Source organism: Microtus oregoni, unplaced genomic scaffold, assembly GCF_018167655.1.
Source record: "Microtus oregoni isolate MIOR12 unplaced genomic scaffold, Mior012 000040F_ref0000088, whole genome shotgun sequence".
NCBI classification, from domain to species: Eukaryota; Metazoa; Chordata; class Mammalia; order Rodentia; family Cricetidae; genus Microtus; species Microtus oregoni.
This window is the reverse complement of record NW_024543207.1, coordinates 3,913,913-3,921,629: the sequence shown is the minus strand read 5'-3', so window position 1 is coordinate 3,921,629 and position 7,717 is coordinate 3,913,913. Positions and strand designations below refer to the sequence as shown.

Sequence of the window (7,717 nt, the reverse complement as noted above, 5' to 3'; positions counted from 1 at the left end):
CATACAAATTTCTAACAAAGTTGAATTCAAACTTAAATCAATCAGAAGAGATAGAGAGGGACATTTTATACTCATAACAGGAACAATTCATCAGGATGAAGTCTCAATCCTGAATATCTATGCCCCGAATATAAAAGCGCACACGTATGTAAAAGAAACATTACTAAACTCAAGGCAGCCATCAAACCACACACACTAATAGTAGGAGACTTCAACACTCCTCTCTCACCAATGGACAGGTCAATCAAATAGAAACCTAACAGAGAAATTAGAGAATTAATGGAGGAAATGAAGCAAATGGACCTAACAGACATCTATAGATTATTGGACCCGAAGAAGAAAGAATAAACCTTCTTCTCTGCAGCTCATGGAACCTTCTCGAAAATTGACCACATACTTGGTAACAAAGCTAACTTACACAGTTACAAAAAAATATTAGTAACCACCTGTGTCTTATCAGATCACAATGGATTAAAGTTAGAATTCAACAACAATGCTACCCCCAGAAAGCCTACAAACTCATGGAAACTGAACAGTCAACTTCTGAACCACACCTGGATTAAGGAAGAAATAAAGAAAGAAATTAAAGTCTTCCTTGAATTCAATGAAAATAAAGAAACAACATACTCGAACTTATGGGACACTATGAAAGCAGTGCTAAGAGGAAAGTTCATCGCACTAAGTGCCCACTTAAAGGAAACAGAGAAAGCACATATTGAAGACTTAACAGCCCACCTGAAAGCTCTAGAAAAAAAAGAAGCAGACTCACCTAGGAGGAGTAGAAGATTGGAAATATTCAAACTGAGGGCTGAAATCAACAAAATAGAAACACAGAAAACAATCCAAAGAATCAATGAAACAAAAAGCTGGTTCCTGGAGAAAATCAACAAGATAGATAAACCCCTATCCAAACTAATCAAACGGCAGAGAGAGAATACGCAAATTAATAAGATCAGAAATGAAAAGGGGGACATAACCACAGACACAGAGGAAATTCAGAGAGTCTTCAGATCATATTACAAAAGCCTGTATAACACAAAACTGGAAAATGTAAAAGAAATGGACGCTTTTTTAGATAAATACCATATACCAAAGTTACACCAGGACCAGGTGAACAATCTAAACAGACCTGTTGGTCGCGAAGAATTAGAAGCTGTTATCAAAAACCTCCCCACCAAAAAAAGCCCAGGACCAGATGGTTTCAATGCGGAATTCTACCAGAACTTCCAAAAAGAGCTAATACCCATACTCCTTAATGTATTCCACAATATAGAAACAGAAGGGTCATTACCTAATTCCTTTTATGAAGCTACAGTTACTCTGATACCAAAACCACACAAAGACTCAACCAGGAAAGAGAATTACAGGCCAATCTCACTCATGAACATCGACGCAAAAATCCTCAACAAAATACTGGCAAATCGAATCCAAGAACACATCCGAAAAATTATCCATTATGATCAAGTAGGCTTCATTCCTCAGATGCAGGGCTGGTTCAACATACGAAAATCTATCAATGTAATCCAGCATATAAATAAACTGAAGGAAAATAACCATATGATCATCTCATTAGATGCTGAAAAAGCATTCGACAAAATTCAACATCCATTTATGTTAAAAGTCTTGGAGAGATTAGGGATACAAGTGTCATACCTAAATATAATAAAAGATATATACAACAAGCCGACAGCTAACATCAAATTAAACGAAGAGAAACTCAAAGCCATCCCACTTAACTCAGGAACACGACAAGGATGTCCACTCTCTCCATACCTCTTCAATATAGTGCTTGAAGTTCTAGCAATAGCAATAAGACAACATAATGGAAAAAAAAATAAAAAAAAATAATAAAAAAAAGACAACATAATGGGATCAAGGGGATTCGAATTGGAAAGGAAGAAGTTAAACTTTCGTTATTCGCAGATGATATGATAGTGTACATAAGCGACCCCCAAAACTCCACCAAAGAACTTTTACAGCTGATAAACACCTTTAGTAATGTGGCAGGGTACAAGATCAACTCCAAAAAATCAGTCGCCCTCTTATACACAAAGGATAGGGAAGCAGAGAGGGAAATCAGAGAAGCTTCACCATTCACGATAGCCACAAACAGCATAAAATATCTTGGGGTAAATCTAACCAAGGAAGTGAAAGATCTATTTGACAAGAACTTTAAGGCATTGAAGAAAGAAATTGAATAGGATACCGAAAAATGGATGGATCTACCTTGCTCTTGGATTGGGAGGATCAACATAGTAAAAATGGCAATTCTACCTAAGGCAATTTATAGATTCAATGCAATCCCCATCAAGACCCCATCAAAATTCTTCACAGATCTGGAGAGGACAATAATCAACTTTATATGGAAAAACAAAAAACCCAGGATAGCCAAAACAATCCTATACAATAAAGGATCTTCTGGAGGCATTACCATCCCTGACTTCAAACTCTATTACAAAGCTACAGTAATGAAAACAGTGTGGTACTGGCGTAAAAACAGAGAAGTCGACCAATGGAATCGTATAGAAGACCCGGATTTTAACCCACAAACCAATGAACACCTCATTTTTGATAAAGGAGCTAAAAGTATACTATGGAAGGAAGAAAGCATCTTCAACAAATTATGCTGGCACAACTGGATGTCAACCTGTAGAAGAATGAAAATAGACCCACATCTTTCACCGTGCAAAAAACTCAAGTCCAAATGGATTAAAGACCTCAATATCAGCCCAAACACACTGAAAAGGATATAAGAGAAAGTGGGAAATACCCTACAACAGATGGGCACAGGAGATCGCTTCCTATGTATAACCTCAGAAGCACAGACATTAAGAGCAACATTGGATAAATGGGACCTACTAAAACTGAGAAGCTTCTGCAAAGCAAAGGACACTGTCACTAAGACACAAAGGCAACCTACTGACTGGGAGAAGATCTTCACCAACCCCACAACAGAAAAAGGTCTGATCTCCAAAATATATAGAGAACTCAAGAAACTAGACTTTAAAATGCTAATTAACCCAATTAAAAAATGGGGCACTGAGCTGAACAGAGAATTCTCAACAGAAGAAGTTCAAATGGCCAAAAGACACTTAAGGTCATGCTCAACTTCCTTAGCGATCAGGGAAATGCAAATCAAAACAAATTTGAGATATCATCTTATACCTGTGAGAATGGCTAAAGTCAAAAACACCAACGATAACCTTTGCTGGAGAGGTTGTGGAGGAAGGGGTACCCTCATCCATTGCTGGTGGGAATTCAATCTTGTGCAACCACTATGGAAGTCAGTGTTTCGGTTTCTTAGGAAATTCCGGATCAACCTACCCCTGGACCCAGCAATACCACTCTTGGGAATATACCCAAGAAATGCCCTATCATATGACAAAAGCATTTGTTCAACTATGTTCATAGCAGTATTATTTGTTATAGCCAGAACCTGGAAACAACCTAAATGCCCTTCAATGGAAGAATGGATGAAGAAAGTATGGAATATCTACACATTAGAGTACTACTCAGCGGTAAAAAACAATGACTTCTCGAATTTTGCATGCAAATGGATGGAAATAGAAAACACTATCCTGAGTGAGGTATCCCAGAACCAAAAAGATGAACATGGGATGTACTCACTCATAATTGTTTTCTAGCCATAAATAAGGGTCACGGAGTCTACAATGGGTGAATCTAAAGAAACTAAGTAAGAAGGGGAACCCAAGGAAAAACATATAGTTATCCTCTTGGCTAAGGGAAGTAGACAAAATTGCCGGGGAGAAAATTGGGATCTTGGGGTGTTGTGGGTTGGGGATAAGGGGAGATGGGGAGAGAAAGTTAGAAGGGAAGGAAGTCGGGCCTTGGGAAAGCAGGAGGATTGTGATAAAGGAAGGTTGGACAGGGGAGCACGGAACCACAATTCTTAATTAAGGGAACCACTTTAGGGTTGGCAAGAGACCTGACCCTAGAGGGGCTCCCAGGTGCCCAAGCTGAGGTCCCCAGTTAGTTCCTTGGGCAGTTGAGAATAGGGAACCTGAAATGAACCTATCCTTGAGCAATACTGACGAATATTTTGCATATCATCATAGAACCCTCATCTGGTGATGGATGGAGATAGAGACACAGACCCACACTGGAGCACTGTACTGAGCTCCCAAAGTCCCAATGAGGAGCAGAAGGAGGGAGAACATGAGCAAAGAAGTTGGGACCAGGAGGGATGCACCCATCCACTGAGACAGTGGAGCTCATCTATTGAGAGCTCACCAAGACCAGCTGGACTGTGACTGAAAAAGCATGGGATAAAACTGGACTATCTGAACATGGCGAATTATGAGGGCTGATGAAACGCAAAGGACAATGGCACGGGGGTTTGATCCTACGTAATGTGATGGCTTTGTGGGAGCCCAGCCAGTTTGGATGTTCACCTTCCTAGATATGGACGGAGGTGGGAGGTCCTAGGTCTTACCACAGGGCAGAAAACCCTGACTGCTCTTTGGACTGGAGAGGGAGGGGGAAAGGAGTGGGGGGAGGGGGAGAAGGGTGGGAGGAGGGGGCGTAGGGGGGGAGGGGGGGAGGGAAATGGGAGGCTGGGAAGAGGTGGAAACTTGTTATTTTTTTTCTCCTTTTCTCAATAAAAAAAAAAAAACTGCAGGATCTGCACGACTTGGAAAGCTCTAGCTGTGGTCTAAGCAAGCCACTCGCAAGAGGAGAAGAAAGCTGAACTCTCAAACCAGAGTTATGCTTAGTTTCTCATTAATCAAATTTTATAGCAAAAATTTGTATCACCTTGCCTCTACAAATTTTTACTTGATATGAAACTGAGATAGGTGTTAATCACCTATATTATTAACTACATTAATTGCAACTTGAACTCCAGTGTCCTTGAATAAGAAAAAAGTTCTGGTTAATGTTTTTTTTTTAAGATAAAATATTGCTTTATTCTAGATTTTAAAATTGTTTAAAAGAAATATAATTAAATCACCTATCTAATTACTTATATATATGTATATATTGTCATCTACCTATGTGGCTTTCTGTGTACAGTATATTAATAAAATTTTTAAAGATTTAATTTATAAATATTAAGGTTTAAACTTTGAATGATTAATATATACCCCTATGAAAACTAATGCTTTATATTAAAAATAATAGTAAGTTTCATTTATGTTTATGATGTTTAAATTGTGTATAGTTTATTGAATGTGTCTGTTACAGCTTAATTTTATAGATTTTGTTTTTTGGAGCTTAACATTTTCGGTGTTTATTAGGATAAAATCAATAAATTTATGTGACAGGCATTGAAAATGTACAATTTGTACATTAGGTATGTGTAGGCCACACAATGTTTTTGTAGCAACTCAGTAAGTGGTTCAGACATTTCAATTCTCACCCATAATAGTGTTTTTCTCTGCAATGTTTCCTTTGGCGATTTTTCTCTCTGAGCCTTCAAGGTACCTCATGTTTGTAATAGGCGCAGGTTTCTACACTATACTTAAAGATACAGAGTGAAAAGTAAAGCAAACATTTTAGTCAATATGTATGGAAGTAACTTCTACATATCTAATCCTTTTGAACAGTCAAATTTGCCTGTTGTTGAAGTAGTTCAGCGATATAACATTTATTCCACATGCATGACCTAAGCTCCCATGCCTAAATCCACATACACAGGCAAACACACACACACACACACACACGCACACACACACCTATACAAATCCATTGTTACATTATTAATAGTGCTTCATATGCCCTGGGGCTTCTTGCCATATTAAAGATATGAGGCCATTTCTTTGAAATAAATTATTCTACTATTTTATGTATAGAAACTATTGAAATACTTTAGTTGCCAAACGATGAAGTGTGCTCACTGCTTTTCTAAGATAAAAATGGCAGGGGCAGTGCACTGAATCTGTCTTCCATATTCATAATGCATTGTTGCCTTGAGATTCAAGGCAAAATTTGATTCAAGGAGAAATTTGAAGTTAAGTTATAAATGACTTTTATTTTCTTCTCATACTTCATCATATCTGAGTGCAAAGATAAGCAGCTACTACTTTCTCTGTTGCCTATATGTCTGGCATGAAAACTTGACTGAAATATTTCATTGTTTGCAAAGAGAAAAAGAGTAAGTGGAAAAGTGGCTTAGAACATTGCCCTTGAAAGGGACCTGAGTTCAATTCCTAGCACTCATGTCCTGTTGTTCACAAATGCCTGTACCTCTGTCTTCAAGGTTTTCCATGCATCTAGCTGCCATTGGTACCTGTACCCAAAGGCCAGTAGCAATACAGACACACAATTAAAAATAGTAAAAGTCAATATTGAAGAAATAAAACAATATATTCATAGTGACGTTGTAGGAACTCCTTCAAACAATAAGTTGTTGCCCAAGTTGTCTCAGAGATCGTTCTGAAGTATGTGTTGGTCTTGAAGTCATAATTCTCTTGCCTCAGGCTCACCGTAACTGTAATTACAGACCCTTCTCATTTGAGTCAGCTTAATTAGTTCTTATGCATCCTAGAAACCATAGAACTGTTTTATACCTTCCACAAAGTATGTAAAGGGGTGAATTTATTTTTTATTTCTCATAATTAGTTATTTAACTTTTTAGAATTGAATAGGCCCTGGGTTCTTTTTTTGTTAAAACACAAAACATTTTATCTAATAAGGTAAATGCAGATTTATATGTCTAGACAGTAAAGTTGTCAGAGTATTAAAAAATGGGAGTCAGATTAAAATTCAGATTAAATATTTTGGAAACCATAGTTTTTCAAGAGATGGCTTATGCTATCACTAATTAATGGTTTTACTAAATCAAAAAGAATAAAATATCCACTGTGAAATTAACATTTTGATATTTATCTGCAGTATATATTAAATTGAATATAATCCAAGTTGAAAGAACATGTTTTTTAAAGATTCTTTTGATATAATCAATGTATTTTTCATTGTTAAGACTTTCTGTACTTAGAGATAGAATAATGAACAAGAACTGGAAACTGACTCTAGAATGGAGAACTATATCATTTTCAAAACTAAAAGATAGAAATAAAATCCGGTGACTTTCAGAACTAGAATCTATCAGCAAATATAGAAAAACAAATATGTATCTTTAGATCTTTCTGCTAGGTGTTGATAAATTTTCTATTTTCACTTTTTCTGCTTTTTTGAATAGAAATTGTAAAACTATGTTATGCTTTGGTTAATAATAAAATTAGTCTACATTTAAAATCAATATTATAGCAGCCAAATGTAGATAAGAAATCTAGGTAAAATTAAGTATTATAAGAAGCATACTCTGGTGCTCGCTTCGGCAGCACATATACTAAAATTGGAACGATACAGAGAAGATTAGCATGGCCCCTGCGCAAGGATGACACGCAAATTCGTGAAGCGTTCCATTTTTTAAAAAAAAAAAGAAGCATACTCTGAATTAAATCTAAACATTCCCCAATAGAAAAGTATATTGCCAATGAAATATCCTTTTAAATTTATTATCCCATAGCAACTATGAAATTTGTCATGCAGGATATAGTCTATTTTGTTAAAATTATGATGCATTTATGATTATTATTATATCTTCAAACATTTATTAATGAAAACAAATGTCATGAATAAATATGAAATCATAATTATCTTTTTCTTGAACAAAAAATACACATATATGGAAGTATATCATAAAAATGAATTCTCTAGTAAACATTAAAGTCTGGCTCATATAACTGAGATTCTT

At 36.3% G+C, this 7,717-nt stretch overlaps 1 non-coding gene across 1 annotated transcript; it reads left to right on the top strand.

Annotated features, from left to right (window-relative positions):
* Positions 1-7,285: 7,285 nt before the first annotated feature.
* Positions 7,286-7,392, top strand: LOC121433737. Its single transcript, XR_005972352.1, has one exon. It is a non-coding gene; the product is annotated as a U6 spliceosomal RNA (small nuclear RNA).
* Positions 7,393-7,717: the final 325 nt, after the last annotated feature.